Source organism: Myotis myotis, unplaced genomic scaffold (genome assembly GCF_014108235.1).
Source record: "Myotis myotis isolate mMyoMyo1 unplaced genomic scaffold, mMyoMyo1.p scaffold_m19_p_1, whole genome shotgun sequence".
Classification (NCBI taxonomy): domain Eukaryota; kingdom Metazoa; phylum Chordata; class Mammalia; order Chiroptera; family Vespertilionidae; genus Myotis; species Myotis myotis.
Genome location: NW_023416313.1, coordinates 121,004,959 through 121,019,806, shown reverse-complemented (window position 1 = coordinate 121,019,806; position 14,848 = coordinate 121,004,959). Strand labels below are relative to the sequence as shown.

Genomic DNA, 14,848 nt, shown 5'->3' with positions numbered 1-14,848 from the left:
ACAACCAACCAAGACTGACTCATAGAAATAAAACAAAACCACAAAACAGAAAATATGAACTGACTGATTGCTAAAGAGATTACATCAAAAATCTCCCAACAAATAAGTTCAGGACCAGATGGCTTCACTGGTGAATTCTGCCAACCATTCAAATAAGAATTAATACCAATCCTCGTCAAACTCTTCCAGAAAACAGAAGAGGCAGGAATACTTCCATATTCCTTTTATAACGCCAGCACTACCCTGATGCCAAAACCATGGAAGCATGCCACAAGAACAGACAATGATAGGCCAATATCCCCAATGAGGACAGACCCAAAAATCTTCAACAAAATATTAGCAAACCAGATACAATACATTAAAAGGATCATAAACCATCATCAAGTGGGATTTATTCTAGGGGTATAATGGTTCAACATGCACAATCAATCAATGTAATATACCATTAACAAAAGGAAGGATAACAATCAAATGATCATCTCAATAGATGCAGAACAAGCATGACAAACTCAATTTTCTTTTACTGTAAAAATGCTGAACAAAGTGGATATAGAGGGAACATACTCTACATAATAAGGCCATATGTGATAAATCAAATTAATATCCTATACTCTTGTCACTATTATTCAACATAATATTGGAAATCCTAGCCAGAGCAATTAGACAAGAAAAATCCTGTCTAATAAAAGGGTAATATGCAAATTAACCATCACTCCATCACAAAGACGGTGGCGCCCATAGCCACAAGATGGCGGCGCCCAGTCCTTCAGCCCCACCGGAGTCCCCCAGTCCTGGGGGGGCAGCCGCTGAGAGCGGGCAGCATGAGCAGCCTGATGGAATGCTTGCTTCGTCGCCGTGGCGACAAGGCAAGCATTCCACCCTGGCTGCAGAGGGCCTCTTCGAAGCAGGCACGGAACAGCGCAGGGGGCGGTGAGGGGGACGGAATGGGGGGGGAGGGGAGATGCCTGCGTCGTCGCCCTAGAGATGAGGCAAGCATTCCGCGCCTGGCCGCAGATGGGCCTCTGGCCAGGATGAGGCACGGAACGCTTGCATTGTAGCCCCGGCGACGAGGCAAGCATTCTGCGCCCAGCTATGGATGGGCCTCTGGGCCATGGAGAGCCTCTGGGCAGCAGGTGCGGAGCAGCCAGACCCTGTAGAGAGCTCCTGGCGCACAGATTCATGCACAGGGCTACTAGTAAATAAATAAAGGGCATCAAAATCAGAAGAGAGAAAAGTAAAATTGTCACTTTATAGATGACATATTACATACCAAAAAAATCCTAAAAACTTGACCAAAAAATTGTTAGAATCAAAGTAAAGTTGCACAATACAAAATCAATATGCAAAAAATAGTCATGTTTTTATACATTAATAATGAACTATCAGAAAGAGAAATTAAGAAAACAATCCCATTTACAATTGCATCAAAAAAAATTTTTTAACTTAGGAATAGCCCTAGCTGGTTTTGCTCAGTGGGTAGAGCGTCAGCCTGCAGGCAGAAGGGTCCCGGGTTCAATTCCAGTCCAGGGCACATGCCCAGATTGCAGGCTCGATTCCCACTGGGGGTGAGCAGGAGACAGCCAATCAATGATTCTCATTATTGATGTTTCTATCTCTCTCTCTCTTCTTTCCTCTCTGAAATCAATAAAAGTGTATTTAAAAAACAAACAAAACAAAAAACCTAGCAATAAATTTAAGCAAGAAAGTGAGAGATCAGCACATAAAATTATAAAACACTAATAAAAAATTGAAGACACAAATGGAAAGATATGCCATGTTCATGCATTAAAATTATTATTTTTAAATGTCCATACTAGCCAAAGCAATCTAAAGATTCAATACACTCCCTATCAAAACTCCAAAGGCATTTTTCACAAATAGAAAAATACAATGCTAAAATAGAAAATAAAACAAAAAGACCAAACTCACAGATAAAGATTGGTGGGTTGGCAAAATAAGTGAAGGATGATAAAAAGTATAAACTTCCAGTTATAAAATAAGTCATAGGGATGTAATGTACAGTATGGTAACTATAATCAATGGTACTATATTGCACATCTGGAAGTTGTTAAGAAAATAAATTTTAAGTTTTTCATTATAAGAAAAAATGTATAACTATATATGGTGATGGGTATTAAGTAGACATATTGTGGTGATCATCTGGCAATATACACAAACACGAATCCAGTGCATGGATTCATGGCAATATGCACGAATCCATGCCCCAGGCCTCTAGTATCAATGAAACATAAGCCACAGGCTGGGAGAAAAGTTACTCAAAATATATAAAAAACTCTCAAAGCTCAATAATAAGAAAACACACAACCAAACTAACAAATGGCCAAAAGACAAGAGTTCAGATATACTGATGAAAAATTAAGCACATAAAAGATGCCCAATATCATTAGTCATTAGGGAAATGCATATTAAAACCTCAACAAAATACCACTACACAGTTGTTAGAAAGGCTCAAAAAAAATAACAGTATCAAATGCTGATGAGGACATGAACAGCTGAAACTCTCCTTTGCTGCAGGTAGAAATTTAAAATAACCACCTAGGCAGTTTCTATTACAGTTAAACATACACTTTCCATGTGACCCAGCAATCCCATTTGTGTATTTATACATGAAAAATAACATATACTTACAAAAAAACCTAAACACAAATCTTTAGAGCACCTTTACTCATAGCTGCCAAAAAGTGGAAATAATCCAAATGTCCATCAACTAGTGACTAGAAAATCAAAATGTAGTGTATTCACACAATGGTATACTATTATTCAGCAATAAAATGGAACAAATTACCGATGCATAGACAACAATAGATGAGTCTCAAAATCATTATGCTAAGTGAAAGAAAACATACTCATTAGGCTACATGTTGTATTATTCAACTTATCTGACTTTGTAAAAGGCAAAAATATAGGAATATACATCAGATCATTGGTTGTCAGAGGCTCAGAATGGTCTACAAGCCATCAGAGACTTTTGACAAGCCCTGGCCAGGTAGCTCAGTTGGAGGGTCATTCTTTATATCTAAAGGTCGCAGGTTCAATCCCAGTCTGGGTGCATATAGGAGGTAACCGCTTGATGTTTCTTTCTCACAATGATGTTTCTCTCTCAATCTTCCTCTCCCTTCCTCTTTCCCTAAAATCAATTTTTAAAAAACATATCCTCAGTTGAAGATTTTTTAAAAAACTTTTTTGTCAAAATTCAAAGAACTGTATCTTTTTTAGGGTGAATTTCACTCTATGTGATACCTCAACAAACGTAACCCCTCAAAATGCAATATGTCCATCCTTTTCCAGTATGCCACATATCAGTAATGACATTGTCATCCACCTCACTCAAGCTAGAAATTTAATTTTATAATTATTCTGGATTTCCTACTCTCCTCTACAAATTAATCCAATTAATCAATTTCTGCCAACTCTATGTTCAAACCATTTCTTCTTTTTTTAACCTCACCTAAGGATATGTTTATTGATTTTTAGAGAGAGGAAAGGAGACATATTGACGTGAGAAACATTAATTGGTTGGCTCTCATAGGCACCCCAACCAGGTACCAAATTCACAACCTAGGTATATGCCCTGACTGGGAATCCAACCTATAGCCTTTCAGTGTATGGGACAACGCTCCAACCAACCAAACTACACGGGCCAGGGCCTAACCCAGCCATGGGCAAACTACAGCCCGTTTGAAATGAATAAAACTAAAAAAAAAAAAAGACCATACCCTTTTATGTAATGATGTTTACTTTGAATTTATATTAGTTCACACAAACACTCCATCCATGCTTTTGTTCCGGCCCTCCGGTCCAGTTTAAGAACCCATTGTGGCCCTCGAGTCAAAAAGTTTGCAAACCCCTGGCCTAACCATTTCTTGAACATATCCATTTCTTCCCATTCCCACTGACATCACCCTAATCCAAACCACCACCTCGGACCCAACTACCACCCAGTAACCTCCTAAATGATCTGCCTGTATCCTTTTTTGCCCCCTTGGTACATTCCATATCCTATGGCCAATGTAAGTTTTCCAAATACAAATCTAATTATATCATGACCTTAAAATTCTTCAAACACTTTAACTTACAATCTAGTATGTATCGAATATTTTGTTTAATAAAAAAATAAAACTTGCCCAGCCAGTGTGGCTGTGTGGTTGAACATCGAATTATGAACCACGAGGTCAAGGTTCAATTCCTTGTCAGGGCGCATGCCAAGTTTGCGAGCTCGATCACCAGTCAGTGGCATGTAGAAAGCAGCCAATTGATGATTCTCTCTCATCACTGATGTTTCTACCTATCTCTCCCTCTCCCTTACTCTCTGAAATCAATAAAAACATATTTTAAAATACAAATAAAACTCGTCTCGGCTAGCATGACTCAGTGGTTAGAGCGTCAGCCTGCACATCGAAGGGTCTCGGGTTCGATTCCCAGTCAAGGGCACATACTTGGGCTGCAGATTCGATCCCTAGTCCCACTCGACGTGCATGTGGAGGCAACTAATTGATGTGTTCCTCTCATATTAATGTGTCCCCCCCCTTTCCCCCTCCCTCTTACTCTCTCTAAAAATCAATGGAAAAAATATCCTTGGTTAAGGATTAACAAAATAATCCTATCTAATAAAGAGAAATATGCTAACTGACCCTCACCCCATTGCAAAGATGGTGACGCCCACAGACAATGAGGAGGGAATATGCTAATTGACCGTCCCACCCTCAAAGATGGAGGGAATATGCTAATTGACCATCCCACCCTCAAAGATGGCAGCACCCACAGCCAGTAAGGAGGGAATATGCTAATTGCTGCCCCGCCCTCAAAGATGGCAACACTCACTGCCAATAAGGAGGGAATATGCTAATTGACTGCCCTGCCTTCAAAGATGGCAGCACCCAGTCCCCTCAGCGCCCCCAGGGCGGCAGACACGCGGCTGCCTCCAGAGTCCCCAGTCCCCTCAGCCCCCCAGCCGCCTAAGGCCGGCCTGAGGCACAGGCAAGCCTCAGATGGTGGCTGCCCAGCCACCTAGGGCTGCCTGAGGCTCAGGTAACCAGGGCTGGCCAAGGCTTGAGCTACCAGCAGTGGCAGCAGCAGAGGTGTGATGGGGCATCGCCTTCTCCTGATTGCCGGGTTGCCTCCTGTCCCTGAGGGCTCTCAGACTGAGAGAGGGGGCAGGCCGGGCTGAGGGACGCCCCCCTCCAGTGCATGAATTTTCATGCACCAGGCCTCTAATCTCTATAATAAAGAGCCAGGGTGTAACAACTGTTACCACCAAAGCTCGACTAGACTGGAAGTCAGTGCTGGGTTGCCGTGGCTACAGGTCAGCCAAGCCAGGCGGGACTCAGTCCAGGTCCGGGCAGGAGCCAGTCCCAGGCAGGAGTCAGTCCCGGGTCCCAGCTGCGCTGGGTGGGAACCAGTCCCGGGCGGGAGCCAGTCTCAGTCCTGGGCAGGAGTCAGTCCCCGGGCAGGAGTCAGTCCCAGGCGGGAATCAGTCCTAGTCCCAGCTGCGCCAGGTGGGAGTTAGTCCGGGCAGCAGTCCGGGGGGAGTCTGTCCCGGTCCCAGCCGTGCCAGGCGAGAGTCAGTCCCAGGTGGGAGCCAGTCCCAGGCGGGAGTCAGTCCCGGATCATGTAAGTGGAAACTGTAAGAAATAGAAACAAGGCAGACCTCTCCCTCCACATGGGGAGATACTGGCAGAAGAATAGCAGGGAGCCAGAATTCCCACCATCTCATAACAATAATGAATACCCATCCCCTCCCCCGACACACACACCTACAAACCTTGGGCCAACTGGGGAACCTGGATTTCTACTCTCTTCTTGAAATAATGAGGTGGCATTTCACCCTTCCCTTACCAGAACTGTATCAAAGCAAACCCAGATGAAACAGGGTTGAAAAAGATCCAGAGTTTCATAATGCTCAAAATTTCTAGGTTTCAATTATCAAATTATTCATACAAAGAAGCAGAAAGATCTAAAACTGAATAAAAAAGATAACAGATACTAACACTGAGATAGTAGAGATGACAGATTTATTTGATAATAAGTTTAAAGCATCCATCAAAACAATCTTTACATGAGTGATTCTGAACATCCTTAAATGGGAAAAAAAGAAAGTTATGGCAAGTAAACAGAAAGTCTCAGCAAAGAAAATGAAGCTATAAAGAAGCAAATGAAAATTATAGTACAGAAGAATATAATAACTCAATGAATAGGCTCAAAGCAGAATGGATGGAACAGAGGAAACACTCAGGGAACTAGAAATTATAATGATATTATAAATATCCAATATATTAAAATATATTTTAATATATTTTATATAATATATTAAAATATCCAATGAGAATAGGGAGAACATGGGCTTGAAAACAACAACAGAAAAAGATCAGAACCACAGAAACCAGTGGAGTCATAACAACAACAAAAATAAATAAATAAAACTGTAACATTTGGAGTCCAGGAAGAAATTAAAGGAGATGGAGCTGAAAGAGTACTTGAAGAAATAATGGGTGAAAATTCTTCCAATTGGTCAAAAGACAGAAATCCTCAATTTTAAGGTGACCAAATACAAAAATGAGAGAAACCCAAAGATATCAACACCCACATCATAGTCAAACTTCTGAAAAATAAAAACAAAGAAAAAAATCTTGAAAGTTCTGAATGACAAATAACACTTTATCTATAAGGAAAAAGTAATTCTCATGACAATAGGTTTTCCATTAGAAACCATAAAATCTAAAAATAAAAGAACTGTCAACGGAGTCCTATTTCTAATGAAAATATCCTTCATCAATATAGGGAAAATCAAGGCACCTCAGGAAAGAGAAAACACAAATGTAAACAAGAATTGATAAAGAATAATATACAAATCTCAAAAAATAGATGAAATATATTCAATATCATCTATCCAGGTAAACTCAAATTTATTCCTCCGTTACTTACTAGGATAGCTAAAATTAAATAGGTTTATAATATTAATTAGTGGCAAGTATCTGCAGGATCTGGAACTCTCATTCACTGCAGGTGGTTGTATAACTTAGAAAAAAGGATGCTGAACTGTATCTACTAAAACTAAACATATGCCTACAGCATGATTGATTAAATTTACTGCTTTTATATATCCAAAAGGCATGAGCATATAGGTCCTCAAAATCATATGTGAAAGGATGTTTAGCGTACCTTTATTCATAATATTTTTAAATTAGTAACAACTTACAAATCTGCCTACAGGAAAATGGAAGACTGGTAGTAAATTCAAATAATAGAATACTACACACCTACAATAAAGGAATAAAATCCTGATATGAAGAATAATAAGGGTTAATTTCATAGATTTTATGTTGAGCAAAAGAAGTGAGACACAAATGAGAATACATCATATAAATCCACTGATATGAATTTCATGAACTGATGGTACTATCAATGATTATAAAGAACAGAAAATTAAGAAATTCTGAGGGTAGTAGTCAGAAAGGGGGATGAAAGAAACTTCTAAAATCTTGAAAAAGATTCTACATTTTATATTGGGTGTTACATATGTAAACAAGTTTGATCTCTATATTTACGTTTCATGCACAGGTGGAGTTAAATATAAGTGTTTTCTAGCACTGAATGTTGCTTATTATTTGAGCTTGTGTTCCTCAACTTTCAGAGTCCATGCTAATCTCCATTATGTCATATTACCATCTGAAGATAAATAGTGCCATCAAGATCTAATTCTACAGCTCAGTAACCCTGAAAAATGAAAGAGAATTTATCCTGATTAAGAACTCTGAAGAAATCATACAAACAATTCAATATAATTCACCAAATATTCTGCAAAAAAATCATCTCAAATGGAGTACCATTTATGATTCAATAATTGGAATTTAAGAGGAATTAAAAGAGTAGGTCTTTGTTATTCTCATAGTTTGTGGACTCAGTAGTAATACTGATAAACTATTGAAAAAGTAGGTGTTTACTTTTTCTACAAATATTTAAATTGTTTGGGTAATATCAAAAGACTGTAAATTTTTAGCCTAAACATACTTTAATATATTTTTATTGTTAATTTTAGAGAGGAAGGGAGAGGGAGAGAAAGACAGAAACATCAATGATGAGAGAGAATCACTGACTGACTTTCTCCTGCATACCCCACACTGGGGATCTAGCCTGCAACTTGGGCATGTGCCCTAACAGGGAATCGAACCGTGACTTCCTGGTTCATAGGTTGATGCTCAACCACTGAGAAACACCAGCCAGGCAGCCTAAACATACTTTAAAAAGTGACTGTCATATATTGGGAAATAAGACATTAAAGTAATATGTAATCCTATATAATAAAAGGCTAATATGCAAATCGACCAATCAGGCAGCAAAACGATTGGTCACTATGACACACAGTGACCACCAGGGGGTAGATGCTCAACACAGGAGCTGCCCCTGGTGGTCAGTGCACTCCCACAGGGGGAACGTCACTCAGCCAGAAGCCCTGAGGGAGAGGGAAAGGGAGAGGGAGAGGGAGAGGGAGAGGGAGAGGGAGAGGGAAAGTCAGCAAGTGCAGCAGTGGTGGCAGGAGCCTCTCCCGCGGGGAGCGGGCCTAAGCCATCAGTTGGACATCCACCGAGGGCTCCTGGACTGCTAGAGGGCACAGACTGGGTTGAGGACCCCCGCCCCGAGTGCACAAATTTCGTGCACCGGGCCCTAGCTGGTTTGGCTCAGTGGATAGAGCGTCAGCCTGCGGACTGAAGGGTCCCAGGTTCGATTCCAGTCAAGGGCACATGCCTGGGTTGCAGGCTCGCCCCCATGGGGGGCATGCAGGAGGCAGCCGATCAATGACTCTTTCTCATCATTGATGTTTCTATCTCTCCCTCTCCCTTCCTCTCTGAAATCAATAAAAAATATATTAAAAAAAAAAAAAAAAGGAGAATGTGCTCATGTATTACTTATAAAAAAAAAAAAAATTTCGTGCACCGGGCCTCTAGTAATAATAATAGCTCAGCCTTACCATGCCCATAAAAGGCAATAAATACTAATAATTTGACATCAACAGTTTTAAAATCAGTTAGCAGTTCTAAGAGAAGAGCTAGGTAACCTAATGTAAAGATGAGAATAAAGAAGCAATTAAGAAAATCAAGGCAGCCGATTGATGATTGTCTCTCATCACTGATGTTTCTATCTCTCTCTCCTCTCCTTTCCTCTCTGAAATCAATAAAAATATATTTAAATATATATGTGGCCATTCAAAAAATTACCAATAAAATGTAATACCGGAGCCTAAATTTCAGGTAAGATAATATACTATACTTAGTTTTTTAATGAACAGGTTTAGAACAAGTTATATTCTAAGTACAGAAAATAAGGAAAATACTTAAGACCCTTGGAGGAATGATTGATTCCAGGGTTGCAGCAGAGAAAATGCAAAAGTTTTGAGAACAAGATATCTGCAGTTTCAAAGAATCTCCCCAAGATAGTATTTATAAAGAGAAAGATAGTAACTTTACAAGTAGGGAAATTTAACAGACACAACCTTAACCAAATGAGAGCTAACATCATCTCTAAACTGGTTTACTGACATCTTGTATCCTGTGATAATGATGCACTGATCAGGACACAACATCACTTCTGTAGCATTTTCCCAAAAATGTATACCCTCAACCTAATAATGAGAAAATATCAGACAAACTCAAATTGAGAGATATTCTGAAAAATAACCAATTACACTCATTACAAGTGTGAAGGTCATGAATGGTAAGAAAAGAGTGTCACGATCAGAAGAGACTAGGGAGACACAACTAAATGCCAGGTCTGACCTTAGATCGAATCCTGAAACAGAAAAAGGACATTAGTGGAAAAACTGGTGAGATTCAAATAAGGTCTGTAATTTAGTTAATAGTATTGTACCAATGTTAATTTCCTGGTTTTGATCATTGTGTTCTGGTTATATAAATTAACATTAGGGAAAGCTGGGTGAAGGGTATACCTGAGCTCTCTATACCATTTTTTGCAACTTCTCTGTAAGTCCAAAATTATTTCCAAAAAAAAGTATTAATGTTTTTAAGTATCCAGTACTTTTTCTCCTTCAACTGAATTAAAACAAAGTTGAGAAATCCAAGAATTATTTATACAGAGTAAACCCAACATTTCATTATTTGAAAAGCAACCTACATTAAAACAAGATTTAAGTCACTGAGTTAATAGATACTATTTCCTATATTCCAGACCTCTAAAATGATAAACTATCAACTTGATTGATGAAAAATTCTGAGACACACAGAGACTATAATCTAATGATTAAATAGCAACAGTAACATCATTTATAATGTTAAAGTATATAAATGAAAATCCTTTGGATAACTAAATCTTCAAATAGGACATTAACCCTATACATTTACAGAGTTTAAATAAGCTTAACAAACTCCTCACATATTTCACACAGTGGTCTTATATGTAATAATTAATGTCTAATGCTTCAGAAAGTACTATTAAATCTTTCCTATCAAAGTTCTCCAACGTAGAAACCTGCTGCTTACTTTAATCTCAGGCAAAAAAGAATTAAAGAGAGGTAACAATAAAATTAACCACAAAACTCAAACTAACAGTTCTTAAACCAAGAACAATCTCAGAAAATAAATAGGTATGTCAATTTATATAGAAAGCATCTGGCTAAATACAGCTAACTGAAAATCAAAATGTCATCCAATATAGAAAGCATTATAAATTCAATAGAAAACCCAATATGAGTCCAGATTTTTAATTCTTCGAAGTAATAATGCTTAAAGCAACTTACAGAAAATATTCCATCTCCCCTTCTCCAGATGACTCAATTAACAGGGTTCAACTACACCCCAAATATTCTTGCAGATGCTAACATCACGCTCTTAACACTACACATTTCAAAACTTTTAAGAATAAAAAAAAAAACTGTTGAGTATGTAGGCTTCTCATTTTGCTGTTACCCAAACTGGTATTAAGAATATGGATTAAGTGCTCGCTTCGGCAGCACATATACTAAAAAAGAATATGGATTAAAAACTTAGTCTGTACTTAAAAAAAAAAAACACTTTTAAGAATCAAAAGAACTGCATGGGTCCAGTATCTCCAATAGGCCTTTACAATTCAAAGTAGTAACATATGATGAATCTATATATTGAAGATAGTAACACAAAGATTATGCCAACATCTGCAATGTAATAAAACCATGACTGTTACGATTCAAACCCAGGCAAGGAGCCAGATCACTATGAACAGATACTGTGATTAACTTATTACTGAGAGAGAATTTAGTCATATATCTCAAAGATCAATAACCTATTATAAATCTCATGGTAACATTCCAAATTTCTGCTTGTTTTTCCAAGATTTAACATTAGCCAGTAAAAAGTCTTCAAAATATTAAGATTCAAGGCCTGATCCTGTCATCAATTTACTTTGATAATACATACATGAAAAGTGCTTTCAATAATACTGAAATACTTTTCCAGCATATAAAGAGGACAGGCAGCTCTGTGGTATGGCTCAGTGGCTGAGCGTCAACCCATAAACCAGGAGGTCATGGTTTGATTTCCCATCAGGACAGTACTGGGTTGTGGGCTCCATCCCCAGTAGGGGGTGTGCTGGAGACAGCAGATCAATGATTCCTTCTCATCATTGATGTTTCTATTTTCCTCTCCCTCCCCCTTCCTCTCTCTGAAATCAATTTAAAAAAAAAAATTTTTTTAAGAAAACAGGCAGATAAGAAAGGGGCACAAAAGAAACAATGCAAACTTTTATAAAACATGTCACAAAAAGCTCTTTAAACAACTCCACACTGTAGGTCCAAAACTCAGAGGGCAAGGACCAACTTGGAAAATGTTGCCATGCCGCATGACTTTCTCCTCTGCTTTCTACATGTTTCCTTAGGTGGTCCCATCCTGTTTCATAACTTTAATACTATTTAATACTCTAAAAAAATGCAAGGTGTCAAAGCAGGTGAAGTATGCTACCAATTTTGCAAAGTAGGGAGAATATGTACATATTTGCTTATATGTGCATAAAATACATCTTTGGAAGCACATGTAAGAAAACATTTATATTGTTTGGCTCCAAGCAAAACTGGTAATGGAAGACAAAAAAAATAGAGATTTTCATTCTATACTCCATTAAACATTTTTTTCCATTAAACATTTTAAATTTTGACTCATGTAGTTTTTATTCAAAGCATAAATAACCCAACAGATAAATGCTGATGACTCCCCATCTCTTTCTCTCCTCATCAAAATTTAAGTCCCATGAAGACAGAGATTTTTATCTACTTTCTCACTACTATATCCCCACTGCTTGGTCCATAGCTGGTGCTTGGAAAATATTTGTTGAATAAACAACTCCTTAACCTCTCCATTAAATTCCAGATTTGTCTATCTAAACACCTGCTTCTAATCTCTACTTGAACATATAATAGTTTCTATTTAGCATGTCCAATCCTAGCTTATCCCCATATAACCTGCTTCCCTCACCTCTTCCCCATCTCTATACATGGCATTGCCACCCTCCAGTTAAAGCCCAAAACCCAGAAAGCACCACTCCCAACCAAATGCACTTCCATCCAAACCACAAATTCAATACCTTTAACTCCAAAATGTACCTCAAAACCTCTTTTACTTGTCTCTAACACTACTCTACTCAGTCTGCCACAGTCTTTTCACTGTTTTCCTGCTTCCTTTTTCCTCTCATCCCATCTCCTCCAGTCAGATTGTAAATCAAGCCCTATCACTCCCAGCTTTGCAAAAATTCCAATAGTTTTTCAATGTCCTTTAAACATAAAAGCCAAAGGCCTTTGGGCAATAAGACCCCACACGATCTGACCCTAGGCTTTCACCTTACTTCTTACCTTTCACACAAGCCTTACCTGAGCTTCTTTCAGGTTGCTTAACCCAAGCTTGATACTACATCTGGGCATTTCCATTTGTTGTTCCCTCAGACAGGAACACTTCAGTCATATTTCCAAAGGCTAAATCCCTCTCACTTTTCTGGTATCGGGCCAAATGCCATCTCAGATAGGGCTTTCCTGACCACAGCATCGGAAGTAGTCTCCCAGTCACTACCACAACTCCCTATTTTATTTCCTTTATAACACATGATTTTCTGAAATTATTCCTGTCTCATTCATTGGCTACCTCTCCCATCCCACCACCAAAACTGAAACTCCAGGAGAGCAGAAATTTCAGAGTCTTATGCTTGGCAAAAGAACCAGGAGCTTAATAAATATTTAACTGATAAATAAGGCAAAATTGATTTTAGAGAAGATCCACAACATTTAATTTAGTGATAGGCTGGTGAGCATAAAAGACATGGGTAAACTAACTTCACACTTATAAAACGGAAAATCACAGGGTAGAGAGGATAAAGATTCTACAGCTAATGTTAACAGTTTATATCTTATTATCTTCAAATTTTAAACTTCCAAAGTACGGTCCTTCAATGGTAATAGTAATGCGTGGGGGAAAGGAGAAGATTTAACAATAATCAGTGTGCAATTCACAGATGTTTTGTTTACATGCACGTACAGTATTTGTGGAGTGTAGGGAAGGTCCAAACCTCCTGGTAAGTGCTCTGCTGAGAGCCTGAGGAGCTTATTTCACCAGACCCTAATTGTTAAGACAGGCTAGCATGTACGTAGGCTACTCCTCCCCATAGCTATCAATCCTCGTTGTCTGCGGAAACAAAAGTGAAAATACTCGTGGTAAGGATGCCAGAGGCTGACGCCGTCCCCCACCCCCAAACACAGAGTTGTGTATCCCTGTGAGCATGCAAATAAGCACATGAGTACACGCACTCTCACCTTCCTTCCTTCCGAGGAAAATGGGGCCAAGGGAGGGGCGGCCAAGGCCAGGTTGTGGAGGCCAGGGACCCAGTCCAGGGGGTGGCCGGAATAGGGGACAGCACTCGGGGAAGCCGGAAACACTTACAAGACACCATCTTCCCAGGCCACCCGCTTCCCGCCCCCTTCCCTTCCCTCCCCTCCCCCCTTCTTGCCCCCAACTCCTTTCCTCCGCCCCATCCCCGCCACCCATAAGCCAGGAAGGGAAGTTTCCCGGCGTCTGCAGCCGGCTTCCGGACCCTCAGCGGGGTTACCTTCTGCAGAAGCGGGACAAGAGGCAGGGGCAAGGGGAAGGGAGGCAGCCCGAAGGAATGAAGGACGAAGCCCCGGCGAGGAGAGTGGGCGGCGGCGGCGGCGGCGGCTGTCACTCGCGTTCCCCAGCTCACAGAGCTGCCATTACTGTGCGAGGCCGCCTCCCCGGCCGGCCGCCGCCACCCGCCCCGGAGACGTAGGGGGTGCGCTGCGAAACCTGGGAACCCGCGCGCCCCACGCTCACCTGTCACCGCGCGGAGAGACAGAGAAGCCCGGGCCGGACAGGGGCGGAAGGGAGGGGTGACGGGGAGAAGGAAGAGCTGGTTAGGGATCCGTGAAACGACTGTCCTCCCGAGGGCCCGGCTTTTCCCATACACACCCTCTGCTCGCCCTCTTCCGCTGCCGCCAAATCCCCCCTCGGAGCGCAATGGTAGAGTCCGCGTTACGGCAAGCACAGGGAGCCCGCTTTAGTGCAATCGCGAAAGGCCTGGCAGTCCCAATCTGAAGGGACTGAGACGTTCCGTTCACTGAGCTCAAGAGACTCAGAACCCACCGAGTTTGGGTCTGACATGTTAATAATATGTTGGAAAGGTGTTTTCAATACAAGTGTTTTCTTTTGAGTTGTTTCAGACCTGTGTAAATATTCTCGGACACCCCCATTTTCTTGCTACACGTTTCCACGGGCTTTTCACTTGATTTCAGCCAAAAGGCTGGAGAAGTGCTCTCCTGGGCTCTTCAAATAATCAGGAATACATTAGC

General features: G+C 40.3%; 1 protein-coding gene across 4 annotated transcripts in view; it reads right to left on the bottom strand.

Moving 5' to 3' along the window:
- CUL2 (cullin 2) overlaps positions 1 to 14,465 on the bottom strand; it is a 172,872-nt gene extending 158,407 nt beyond the window's left edge. For 2 of the 4 annotated variants that reach the window (XM_036350371.1, XM_036350408.1), the window contains exon 1: positions 14,092 to 14,259. The gene's annotated coding sequence lies outside the window, so the exon portion shown is untranslated. Of the gene's footprint in view, positions 1 to 13,523; positions 13,671 to 14,091; positions 14,260 to 14,333 lie in introns of those variants that run through there. The other 2 variants (XM_036350390.1, XM_036350399.1) reach the window with 2 other exon arrangements.
- Between the last annotated feature and the right edge of the window lie 383 nt (positions 14,466 to 14,848).